This window comes from Rhinoraja longicauda, unplaced genomic scaffold (genome assembly GCF_053455715.1).
Source record: "Rhinoraja longicauda isolate Sanriku21f unplaced genomic scaffold, sRhiLon1.1 Scf000270, whole genome shotgun sequence".
Taxonomy (NCBI): Eukaryota; Metazoa; Chordata; class Chondrichthyes; order Rajiformes; family Arhynchobatidae; genus Rhinoraja; species Rhinoraja longicauda.
In genome coordinates, this window is record NW_027601488.1 from 54,542 (window position 1) to 68,636 (window position 14,095).

Below are 14,095 nucleotides of genomic sequence, written 5' to 3' on the forward strand. Positions count from 1 at the left end.
CCTCCATTACGCCATAATAACTGGGGTACTTTTGATTTGCTGTCCTTACCTTTACCTGTCATGGGAACACTTTGGCCCTGATTGACTCCCACTAACCAGATGTGGAGTAACTTGCAAGTAGTAACTTGCAACTCTGAGGGGGCGCTGTAAACTGTTTATGCGTTGAGCTGTTATGTTTGTGTGCCATTGTATGTTCGTTTACTAGTACCTGAACTGATGTACAGCACTTTCGTCAACGTGGGTTGTTTTTAAATGTGCTATACAAATAAAATTGACTTGACTTGACTAGGTGATCCCAGTGTACTTTTTACCAGATTCTGTCTAATAATCATAGAGCAAAATTGTCCATATTGACCAACATGCCCTATCTAAGCTAGTCCATTTGGCCTATTTTCTCATAACCTTGTGAAGGAAAGAACTGCAGATGCTGGTTTAAATCAAAGATAAACACAAAATGCTGGAGTAACTCAGCGGGACAGGCAGCATCTCTGGAGAGAAGGAATGGCTTCTCTCTGGAGATGCCGCCTGTCCCGCTGAGTAACTCCAGCATTTTGTGTCTATCTCCCTCAAAACCTTTCCTATCCATGGACTTGTCCAAGTGTGTTTAAAATGCTGTAAGAGTACCTGCCTCAACTACCTCCCCTGGCAGCACATTCCATATACCCATCGCCCTCCGGGTGTAAACATTGTCCCATAGCTTCGAATTAAATCGGGCTCCTCTCACCTTAAACCAAGGTCCTCTGGTTCTTGATTTCCCTACCCTGGGGGAATGTCTCTGTGCGTCCAATTTATCTATTCCCCTCATGATTTTAAACACATCTGTATGATCACCCTTCTGTGTCCTGCGCTCCAAGGAATAAAGTCCTAGCCTGTCCAATAGCCAAAGCCTTCAGGTTCTAGCAACATCTCGTAAATCTCTGCTTCTTTCCAGCTCAATGACATGCTTCCTCGAACAGTGACCAGTTCTCCTTCAGAGTACTCCAAATGTGGCCTCACGAATGTTTTGTACAATTGCAACATAACAGACAAATTTCTATGTGTCTGAAGGAACTGCGGATGCTGGTTTAAACAGAAGATAGACACAAAAAAAGTTGGGAGTAACTCAGCGGGTCAGACAGCATCTCTGGAGAAAATGAGCACCTACTCCTTTTCTCTATAGATGTCGGCTGACCTGCTGAATTACTCTAACATTTTGTATCCAATGTTCTATTTTCAGTAACCTGACTGGTGAAATCCAATGTACCAACAGCATCCTTTGCCCCCTTATTTATGTGTAATGCTACTTTCAGGGAAATATGTACCTGTACTGCTGGATCCATCTGCTCTACCATGTTCCTCATGGTGCTACTTTTCGCTCTGAGGTCCAGTCCTCGTTTGACTTCCCAAAATGCCACATCTGGCAATGATATTGTTAATCAGCCTTACCAGGGTTCAGCAACATAATTTGCAAACCATCCTTATCCCATCGGGAAACTGCACTGAAACTCACAGAGTCAAAGTCACCATGGTAAGATTGGCAACCTGAACGTATGGCACCGCATTGACCATACTGATTTGTGTGATGACATTCCAGTACCTGGGATCAGAGTGTCCGATCGGCAGTCGTACAGCATTCCCAATTGGAAAGGACGGCCCAGAGTGGCCAGTTGCAAGATCTCGCTCATTGTTGAACTGGGAGCGGACACTCAGGAAACACCAGTGACCTGAAACAGAAAGTGGAATAAAATATAACAAGCTGAGTTCCAGATATATATTAGATTAGTTATTTATATGGCTTACTTAGATGTGGCCAAGTACCAAGAGGGGGATGGTTTCGGAAGTAACTGCAGATGCTAGTTAAAACTGAAGATAGACACAAAATGCTGGAGTAACAGCTGAACAAACAGCATCTCTGGATAGAAGGAATGGGTGATATTTTGCATCCCCATTGCCTCTATCCAGAGATGCTGCCTGTCCAGCAGAGTTACTCCAGTATTGTGTCTACCAAGAGGGGGTAATTTGACGTAGTAAATTGTGCAAATTACAAAGAAGATGAGTTGTTTGCAATATTTTTGACCTAAGGTCTTACATGATGGAGAGGCCAACATACGAATTGAATTGAATTGAAACATTTATTGTCATTCAAAATGAATTTGAATGAAATGTCGCTGACGTACAGTCATGACAGTAAAGAGCACAAAGCACACAATTACATAAGTTTAACGTAAACAACCATCACAGTGACTCCTCCAGGCACCTCCTCACTGTGATGGAAGGCAAAAAAAGTCTTATCTCCTCTTTTGTTCTTCTCCCGTGGTCAGGCAGTCAACTGCTGCGTCGAGGCAAACGAGGCTCCCGTTTTTGAAGCCCCCGCCGGGCGATGGAAGATCCTGCGGCCGAGCCACACAGGGCGATGAAGGTCCTGCGAACCTTCAGGTTCGAGCCTTCCAATTCAGGGCGGTCGAAGCTGCTAGGACTGGAGCTCCCGAAAGCCGGTCGCCAGCCAGGGAACTGCGAGGTCGTGATGTTACAGTCCACAGAACCCGCGGCCGAAGCCTCCAAAGACAGAGTTGCAGCCACAATCACAGCACTACCACAGCTTCCGAACGTAAGCCAGCTCAGAGATGGTAAGTCCAGGCCCTGCGACTGGAGCCTTCAAGGTCGATCCCAGCTGGAGGCCGCCAACTGCACGCTGTTAGGCCGCAGCGCGAACGGAGATACGAGGAAAAGGGTCGCATCTCTGTTGAGGAAGAGATTTTTAAAAAAGGTTTCCCCCACCCCCCACATAATACACAGCTAAAAATAGGCTATTACACACATCTAACGCTAACAAAGAAAGAAGAAAGACAAACAGACTGCCGGCGAGCCCCAGTTGCAAGGGCAGCACCACCACTCTGATGTATGTGGAAGGGAACATGTTGGGAGAGGCAATTAATAGATTTATCATGGTCTTTCAATTCCACAGCAGAACTAGCTAAGTTAAAATAAACTGGGCGTTATAAGATAAGATGAGGGTAATAAAACTGATCAAAGAGTAGTGACTTTTATTGCATCCATTTTTTTAGACAAATGGGAGAATGGTTTTCTAAATAACAGAAAGCATAAGGCTAAAGATACCTCTAACGTAAAACAAAGATTAAAGGCAACAGAGACCAATAATGAGTTATTTACAAATGGTAGAATCCACATGTGCATATTTTATATCCACGGTGGCGCAGCGGTAGAGTTGCTGCATTACAGTGCCAGAGATCTGGGTTCGATCCTGACTACGGGTTCTGTCTGTACGGAGTTTGTACTTTCTCCCCGTGACCTGAGTGGGTTTTCTCTGAGATCTTCGGTTAGCTCCCACACTCCAAAAACATACAGGTTTGTCGGTTAATTGGCTTGGTATGAATGTAAGATTGTCTCACGTGTGTGTAGGGTAGTGGTAATGTGCGGGGATCGCCGGTCGGTACGGATTTGGTGCGGCAAAGGGCCTGTTTCCACGCTGTATCTCTAAACTGTCATGTCGTAAGAATATTTAAAAATGCAGTTGGTGCTGTGTAGCTTTGAAACACTTTGTGTTCTCTCAGAGTGTTTGCCCGTGCACACTGTTAAACCCTTGCATAAACCGACTTCTTTGAGAAACTCACCACAGCTCCACGAGATGTTCTTTGTGTCTGTTCCTAACTGAGCCGTAATTAAGAGCGCAGCAACACCCTATGTGAATGCCAGATTCAGGGTACAGGTTAAACAGAAAATTCTCTGCAACATTTCGCGCTGCCAACAAGGTCTGACACAGGACAATCGTCAACAATGTGGTTCCTAATCGGGTAAGTGGGTTCAATTTTACCAGCCATAGAGTAGATCCTATATTGTTGTCAGGCGACTGGAAGTTGTGTCACCAAAAGAACAAAGTGGATGAAAAAGTAAACGTGGTGACTTTGCTGGGCAAGATGGGTGAAGAGTTAAGACATTGTGGACAAATGCAGCTTAAGGCATCAGAGAGAGTTGAGATGCAATATGTAAGACAATAAGTACTAACATAGTAAGGTACCAAAATATCACTTACTATCACGAAGGGATGTGTAAGACAGGTGCTGGTACAGTGAGGTAAGACACAAGGTTAAGGGCATCACAGTGGCACAGCAGTAGTGTTACTACTTTACAATCCAAAGAACCAGGTTCGATCCTAACTATGGGTGCTGTGTGTACGGAGTTTGTACGTTCTCCCCAAGACCTGCGTGGGTTATCTCCCCGTGCTCCGGTTTCCTCCCACACGCCAAACACTTACAGGTTTGCAGGTTAATTGATTTGGTAAAATTGTACATTCTTCCTAGTGTGTGTACGATAGTGTTAGTGTGCGGGGATCGCTGGTCAGCGCTGACTCGGTGGGCCAAAGCGCCTGTTTCCGCGCTGTAACTCTAAACTAAACTAAACTAAACAGAGGGGTACCTTGCGCTGGTGAAAAACCTGAAGATGGTTTAAAATAATATAAAGTATTGATACTAATGATGACCTCGGTACGTATGTAAAGGAGAAAGGGGGTTTAAGGGACAAGGTGTATGTGACCAAATGCTACATGAAGATAAACTGTCACTAAATTAGATTGCATACCTCAGACGCCCGCAAGTCTATCTCTGTGTAGATGCTGGCTTGAGATTACAAAAGGGTGTTGTAAAACTACAAAGGACAGGAAACGGATACAAAGGAAGAGTACAGAGTAGAATGAGCCCCTTTACAATCACCATAAAGTTGAGCACCAGGAAGATGTGTTTATGTTCATAGACTGAATTAATGATCTCGGACAATGGCCAGTGATAGTGGGTGATGATTCATTGAACTCCTATCCTCTTGCAAGACCACCTGCGTGGGGTGTCTAGTTCTGTTATCACTTCTAAAAAACTATTGTATTCGGTGTATATAAATGCTGCTCAAACACTCTGTGGGTGAGTGGGGTCTTCGAGTGACTGTAGTATGCAAGCATACTAGTTGCAGCTCTCCCACTCCCGCTGGCGTGATAAAGACTTTAATATTTTACCACTTTATGGTATTGGTGTCTGTCTAGTAGAATTCGAACTTTAACACATGTGATGATAATAAACAACACTAAAACATGTATATACAGTATATTCGGGATTTAAAGTTGCCATTTTGGAATATAGATTGGAACAATTGGGGAATTATTTTAAACGTTGCTTTTGGGAACAAGAATATATTTCCGACGGTGTTAAAGATATTGCTCAAGAGTTATGGATTACTGCCTTTGCGCTTTCAGCTCTTTTGGGTAAGCTTGCTTTGATGTACTGACAGTGTTTGTGGGACTCCCAAATTTGAATACACTCTTGCATTTGTACATTGATTACCGAAGAAGTAGGGGTTTGCAATTGAATCAAATTAGTTTGGAGGTACATGCAGGAGTTAGTACGGTACGATACGATTGAACTTTATTTATCCCAGGGGGAAATTGATCTACCAAGAGTCATGAAACACAAAATATATGAAACGTGAAATTGAACTGACGAGTGGAAAAGATTGTGGATGTGCAAAGATTTGGGGAGGGGAGGGGGTGAGGAGAGTCAGTCTACCCCACATCAGAAAGGGGAACAGTTGTGTAGTTTGATAGCCACAGGAAAGAAAGATCTCCTGTGGCGTTCTGTCCTGCATCTTGTTGGATCCAGTCTGTTGCTGAAGGTACTCATCAGGTTGACCAGCGTGTCATGGAGGGGGTGAGCTGTATTGTCCAGGATGCTCTGCAATTTGAGGAGCATCCTCCCCTCTTAGACCACCTCCCATGAATCCAACTCTGCCCCCAGGACAGATCCAGCCTTCCTGATGAGTTTATTAATCCTATTGGCATCTGCGTCCTTCGCCCCAGCACACGGCAGCCACCGATTGTATGGATTTAAGAATAAGGCCATTGATCAGTGGAGGATCAAAGATTGGATAAAGGAGAAAATGTATTGAAGGATGGAAATGAGGAAATAGGAAATAGTTAAAATCCTCCTAGAAAGGGTTGGCCTCCAGCCCAGATGGGTGGAACCGTTTAATGTTATTCTATGACTCTATGACTTTATGTTTCTCAGACATGTACCCCATTGGACATGAGAGGGATTGCAAGATGGAAATGTTGCACTTAATTGAAGCACTATAAAGAATTGTAACTAACACTACCAGTAATTGTGTAGGAAACAACTGCAGATAGAAAATAGGTGCAGGAGTAGCAAAACATAGAAAATAGGTGCAGTCCCTCTACCCTGCCCTGACCTTGTGACCAGAAACAAAAATGCTGGGGTTACTCAGCGGCACAGGCCGCATTTCTGGAGGGCAATGGACTCCTCCTTCCTTCTGAAGTCCTCCAGCGTTGTATTTTTGCTCAATGTTCCCGCGTGCTTAGTTTCTTGTGTTTCCCTGAGACATTAATCCGTTTCACTTACCGGTCGAGGAAACGTCCGCCTGCAGCTGTAGGGGGTGTCGCGTTTATTTGTATAATAAAGCTCGTACCACGACGTAAACGGAGTATACCTTTAATTAGCAACTCTGTACAGCAGCCGCCTGCTTGTCTGCATGCCCGGGCAACTCCCTCACTGCCACACCCCGGGTCCCCACGTCACCTCCGGCCACCGCATTCCTTACACTCTTATTCCCATAATACCACATCTCCCTTTCTTTGAGAACAAAGGGTGGACTACCTTTGTCTCTGCAGGTCTTAAGGGGTTTATTCTGCCCTTTTGCTGGAAGACCTGTCCCTGATTCAAGCATGCAAAATAGAAATAAAATAACTTCCGCGTTACCATACTGTGAACTATTACTTTAGCAGGCTGTGTTCTTCAAAACTTAAACTCTCAGGTTTCAGGTAAATGTACCAGGTTTACCGAACATTTTCACCCTCTCTTTTCCTTTATTATAGAAAACAGATCAATAAATCACAAATCAAGTCTCTTCGGCTTTCTAACCTCTCTCCCACACCTGGTCCGCACAGTCTCTGTGGTGGGGCCCTCTCTGCTGGGTGATGTTGTTACTGGCGGAGCTGGCTCTGGTGGAGCTGAATCTTCTCCCACCGGTGGCTCATCAGCGTCGACTACCCCACTGTTGGTCTGCAGCGGCACCAAGTGCTGCCGGTTCCTTCTCAGTGTGCCCTGAGGCACCTGGACGATATAAGAGCGAGGGGTATTGTGTGTAGATAGCACTTTGCCCTCGACTCGTGCATCGGTGACCCACACCTCCTCCTCAGGTACTAGTGGCTCCAGATTTCTCGCTCCGTGCCTCTTGTTGAAGGATCTTGCGTCGTTCCACCTCTTCTCCCTTTCTTTGGCCCCCAGCGCGTTGTAGTCAGGCAAAACTGGATTCAGCAGGGTTGGAAGGGCAGGAACAGTAGTGCGGAGGCGGCGCCCCATCAACAGCTCGGCCGGGCTATAGCCGTTCTGTAGAGGGGTTGCTCTGTAGGCCAGCAATGCAAGATATGGGTCTGACGCCTTTGTTAGCAGGTTTTTCACGGTTTGTACAGCGCGTTCCGCCTCACCATTGCTCTGAGGCCACCTGGGGCTGCTTGTGATGTGCACAAAGCCATACTCTGCTGCAAAGGCTTTAAAGTGGCTACCTGAGAACTGGGGCCCATTGTCACTTTTAAGAACTTCCCCAATTCCATGACGAGAAAACATGGATTTCAGGTGTACCACCACATCTGTGGACCTTGTGTGTGTCAGCAGCGCAACTTCCACATACCTTGAGAAATAATCAACTACTAGTAGATAAGTCTTGTCTTTCAGCGTGAATAGGTCAGCTCCCAAGGTTTGCCAAGGCCTGTCTGGCATCTCCGTTGGCATCAGCGGCTCTTTGACATTCCTTCTCTCTTGGATGCAGGTTCTACATTTCAGCACCATGTCATTCAGCTGGCTGCTGAGTCCTGGCCACCATACCGTCTGTTTGGCCCGGCCCCTGCACTTTGTCACCCCCAGGTGTCCCTCATGTAGTCTCTGCAGCACATCACCTTGTAAGGCTGATGGGATGACGAGCCTCGTGCCCCGCAGCAGCAGCCCATCGTGCACAATCAGCACTGCTCTTTCAGCCCAGTAACGTCTCAGCACTCCCTGCAGTTGGCTTTTGTCGGGCCAGCCGTTTGTGCAGTACTCCATCAGTGCAGAGCATGTGCTGTCTGCCCGCAGGTGCTCACGTAGGCTGCTCAGATAATCTCCTCTGACAGGAATGTTGCTGATGACAGAGTCTACATAGATGTTGGTGTCCTCTAATAGGCTTGTGTCTGCGTGTGTTTTTGCGGCTCTCAGAGGAGCACGCGATAGGGTGTCGGCTGTCCCCAGGCTTTTGCCAGGGACATGATTGACTGTATAGTTGTACCTCATGAGTCTCATCCTAAATCTTTGGACTCTTGGTGGGAGGTCATCCAAAGCTTTCCCTCCCAGCAGACTCACCAACGGCTTGTGGTCAGTTTCCAGCTCGAATGGTCTTCCCAGGATGAAACAGCTGAACCTTTCACATGCCCATGTCGCAGCCAATGCCTCCTTCTCTACTTGAGCATAACGCTGCTCTGTCGGTGTCATTGACCTGGACGCATATGCCACAGGTGACCACATGGCATCGCTTTTCTGCAGCAGGACTGCCCCCAGGCCAAAGGAAGAAGCATCAGCAGAGATCTTTAGAGCACTGTTTGGGTTGTATAATGTGAGCACTGGTGTGGATGACAGCTCTGTTTTTAACCGATCAAAGGCGGCCTGCTGCTCTGTCCCCCAGTACCAGTGGTTCTTCTTGGACAGCAGGTCTCGTAGCACTTTGTCTTTTTCGGCCAGGTTAGGCAAGAAGCGGCCCAGCTGATTGACCATGCCCAGAAAACTCCTGAGTTCGCTGACATTTTTGGGTGCATCCATTTCTTGTACTGCTCTCGTCTTCTCTGGATCTGGCTTCACTCCATCTGCTGAAATCACATGACCCAGGAATCTGACTGTGTGGCGTGTGAGCTCACATTTGTCCATGTTGAGCGTAATGCCGGCCTTATATGCCTTCTCTAGCACCGCATGCAGCCGCACATCATGCTCCTCCTGCGTCTGTCCCCAGACCAGGATGTCATCCATGTGACACAGTACCCCCTCCAGGCCACCGGTCACTTCTGTCATCATCATCCTTTGAAAGTGCTCGGGTGCTGATGCTATGCCAAAGGGTAGACGGTTAAAATAGTAGCGCCCAAAAGGCGTGATGAAGGTGGTGTATTTGGCAGACTCTTTTGTCAATGGTACTTGCCAAAAGCCCATGTTGGCATCTAATTTGCTGAATACTGTTGCGCCAGCTAGCATGCCCAGAGTGTGCTCGACAGAAGGCAGGATAAACTTTTCTCTGCATACTGATCCATTCATCATTGTGAAGTCCACACAAATGCGAACATCACCTGTTTTTTTCGGCACCACCACCATCCCGGCACACCAATCAGTCGGCTCCTCAATCTTGGTGATTACGCCCATCTTCTCCATACGGTCTATCTCCTTCCTCACTTTTCCCATAAGCGGCAGAGGGACTCTGCGTGGCGTGTGGAGAGAGAAGGGCACAGCCTCTGGCTTCAATTTAATTGAGTATGGCCTCCGGACAAGACCCAAGCCGCTACACAGCTTCGGATATTGTTGTTTCACTGATTCCACGGTGATGCCGTTAACCCTGCACACAAGCTGAAGTCGTTCTATGGCAGGCCTTCCCAACAGTGCAGTGTGCAGGTCTTTTACTATATAAATGTTCTCTATGGCTTTCTTTCTGCCTCTGCGCAGTGTTTCTCTGGCTACACCCAGGACAGAGAGTGCATCGCCCCCTGGCCCAAACAATGGGCGTGTCGACACTGCCAGGCGTTTCACATCATGCCCCCCTGTAATGTCATAGTACACCTCGGCTGGCATGGCGGTGACATCAGCACCAGTGTCTATTTTAAAGCACACTTTTTTTTGTCTCACTTCTAGCTGCACCGTCCACGGGTCTTTTCCAGCATCCACGGCTCCCAGGAAAAAGCTCTCTTCTTCCTCTGTAGTGACAGCATTGAGAGATTTTGCACTGTTTCTGCACACTCTACCATAATGTCCCTTTTTGCCACAGTTGTGACACACAGCATCTTTAGCAGGGCATTCCCATTTCCCATGCGAGGGCATTTTTCCACATCTATAACAGGCCTTTGAACCTGGCTGAGGCCGTGTATTAAGTCTATTTTTGCTTGGTGTTTGTGCTTGTGGCTGAGGCTTTGAGGGAAATTTGGGTTTTCTGTAGCTTTTAGCATATACTGCATCAACATTAGAGCACTTGCTAGCACCGCTATTTTCTCCTCTTAAGTCAGACCACTGTCGTCTAACTTGTTCAGACTGCCTTGTTTTTGTTATTGCAGTTGCAAGGGTTAGGTCTCTGTCTAGCTGTAGCTTTTCTGACAATGAGACGTTTCTCAGCCCGACCACTAACCTGTCGCGGATCAGCTCGTTCTGTAACTGTCCATAGTTGCAGTGTTCAGCTAATCCGTACAGAGCAGTGATGAAGGAATCCACCGTTTCACCTGGCAGTTGCACACACTGATTGAACTTGGCTCTTTCATAGATTACATTCTTTTTAGGTACAAAAAATGCATCAAAGCCCGCCTTGACATCTGTGTACTCCCTCCTCTCATCTGCAGTTAGCGTTAGCCCCTTTAGCACATCTTCAGCTTCATCGCCCATGCAATACACTAACGTGTTCACCTGGTTTTCTGCTGACGTCGCGTTTAAATTGCTTGCAAGCCGGAAGCGGTCGAATCTCCTGATCCAACGCTCCCATTCTTGAGGCTTGGTGAAATCGAATGGCTCTGGAGGTTGTATTGTGAACGTAGCAGTTGGTGTGGGTTGCGCCATATCTGCCGGCTCGTCTCCCATCTCGCGCCAAACGATACCCCTTCCTCTTTTTTTTAATTTTTTTTAATATTTTTGCTTACAAGGATCCCACTTCTGACACCATGTCGCGTTTATTTGTATAATAAAGCTCGTACCACGACGTAAACGGAGTATACCTTTAATTAGCAACTCTGTACAGCAGCCGCCTGCTTGTCTGCATGCCCGGGCAACTCCCTCACTGCCACACCCCGGGTCCCCTCGTCACCTCCGGCCACCGCATTCCTTACACTCTTATTCCCATAATACCACAGGGGGGTTGCAGCGATGATGATGGGACGAATGGTCTCTCTGGGAGCCTCCTCCTGCACTGTCAGCGCTGATGTCGGACTTTCAACCTCGCCGGACTGACGACAAGCCCCGCGCTGGGAGCTCTCATGTGCCGAGACGCCTTTAGCAAATTCCAGAGTTAACTACAAGTCCGGCGACCAACGATCACGGCACACTTACACTATCCGAGTTACAGTAAGGACAATGTACAATTATGCCAAGCCAATTGACCTACAAACCGAAGATCTTGGAGAAATCCCCACGCAGGTCCCGGGGAGAACGTACAAACTCCGGACAGACAGCACCCGTATTCAGGATCGAACCCGGGTCTCTGGCTCTGTGAGGCGGCAGCTCTACCGCCCTAAGATGTGGCGACTTGTTCAAGCCTACCGTGGGATCCTTTCTTGAGACTGTGATTGATTCCAAGAAGCACTTTCAGTTTCAGTGTTATTTCCGGGAAACACTGCGCAATCGCAAAAATAACAATCAAGGCGGTGCACGTGATATGCAGCAATCGGCGAGGCTATCAGATCTCCCTGCAACCTCGGGCATTCCAGAGAAAACTATTCAAGTCTGTCTAACCTCTCCCAATGGCGAATATCCCCTAATCCAGGCATCATTCTGCCAAACCTCTTCTGCACCCTTTCCAAATGTCCATGTTCTTCCTGTAAGGGAGGCGAACAGAACTGCCCCAGGGTGATAGTGGAGGACAGGTGCGGGCCCATTCTCACTGCCTGCGGTCGTTCCAGCAGGAAGTCCAGGATCCAGTCACATAATGACGAGCTGAGGCCTAGCTGGTGGAGTTTGGTGATGAGCTTGGTGGGGATGACCGTGTTGAAGGCGGAGCTATAGTCTATGAATAGCATCCTCACGTAGGTGCCCTGTCTCTCTAGGTGAGTCAGGACAGTGTGAAGAGCCAGAGAGATGGCGTCCTCTGTGGATCTATTTGCCCTGTATGCAAATTGATGTGGGTCCAGTGAGTCAGGGATGCTGGATTTGATGTGTGAGAGGACCAGCCTCTCAAAGCACTTCATGACTATCGGCGTTAGGGCAACCGGGCGGTAGTCGTTCAGGCTGTGTTCTGAGCCCCATGCTCTACTCCCTCTTCACACACGACTGTGTTCCTGCATTCGACACCAACACCATTGTCAAGTTTGCGGACGACACAACGGTGATCGGGCTGATCACCAACGGGGTTGAAACAAACTATAGAGCGGAGGTGCAGAACCTGACGGACTGGTGCTCGGATAACAACCTCTCCCTAAATACCACCAAGACCAAGGAGCTGATCATCAACTTCCGCAGGTCACATAACGGGGAATATGCCCCGATCTCTATCAACGGGGACAGTGTGGAGAGAATGTCCAGCTTCAAGTTTCTGGGCACTCACATTTCGGAGGACCTAACATGGTCCAATAACACTGCTGCGCTGGTCAAGAAGGCACAGCAACGACTGTTCTACCTAAGAACACTGAAAAAGTCTGGTCTACCCCAACAGCTGCTGACGACCTTCTACCGCTGCACCATAGAGAGCATCCTAACGCATGGCATCCGTGTGTGGTACCTCAGCTGCACGGAGGCAGAAAGGAAAGCTCTACAGCGGGTAGTCCATAGAGCTCAGAGGGCCATCGGAACACAGCTACCAGACTTGGAGGGCATCTACAACACACGATGCCTCAGAAAAGCCACCAGCATCCACAAAGACTCTTCACACCCCTGCAACAGTCTGTTCGAACTCCTTCCATCGGGCAGACGATAGAAGGCCTTCTACGCCCGCACCTCCAGACTCAGGAACAGCTTCACCCCGAGGGCCATAGCTGCTATGAACCGGTCCTGCTGAGCCGGATGGTCACAACGCATAGATCAACTTGCACTTTACCCTGTCTAAAACTGTTACAATTGTTTCGTTGGGTTGCTGTTGTCTAAATTACTTAAATTATTGCATCGTATGGGAGGCGCATTCCCAATCTCGTTGTACCCCTGGGTACAATGGCAATAAAGATATATTGTATTGTATTGTATGATACTCCAAATGTGGCCTAATCAAAATCCCAGAGCGACGTTGCAGAAAGACAGGCTCGAGTTGCCCCACAGCGGACTGCGGAGAAGCCGAGCAGCAAAGCCTGAATGGGCCGAAGGAGCCTCGGCAGCGGTGGGGCCTAAAGGGGGGAGGGGAAGACGGGAAGACAATGGATGGCCCGGCATGGGGGGGGACTACCGTGAAGAACAATGGATAACCCGGCCTGGGTTCTGGTTCTGGTTGATTACTGCGCAAACACCTCATAAGTGTTTATCTCTCGCAGGTCGGAGTGAGTAGAGTAGTGATTACATTTTGAAGTGGGCCTTTTTGACCAAGTTGAGGAGATCTAGTTGCTCAATCTCCTTTTTAAATGACTTAACATCGGGAGCAGCACGTGTGTTGGGTGGCAACATATTCCAATCCCTGATCTATCTTGGGTAAAGGGAATATTGGTAACAAAGTTTATTGATATTCAGCGAGTTGATGATGTAGGGACCGGTATTTGTCTTTTTTCATGGCAGTTGGTGTTCTGGGATGACGGACGATTTGATGGCGTGATTTTGTGAATCTCCTTGTAAATTGCAATAAGTCTTAGGCTGATTCTGCGGAGCACTCATGTATTCCATCCGAGAGAAGTCAGCATATTATTCACACTTGATTTGCGCTTGTCATTACATACAATGCGAACTGCTCGGCCTTGTACTTCCTCCAGGGTGATGTTGTTGTTGTTGTGGAAAGGATCCCGTACGGCTCCATAATACTCCAATTTGGGCCTGACCAAGGACTTGTAGGCGTTCTCTTTGACAGAGGACCGCCGTGAGGGACGGTGGGAGAACAAAGAGGAGCCCGGTGTGGGGCACTCCAGTTTTAGAATCCTCTGCCCTGGGGCTAAGCTTGCGTTAGTTTGTTCATTCCAGTTAAGGCGCTGTGCACACGGCAGCCAACCAAC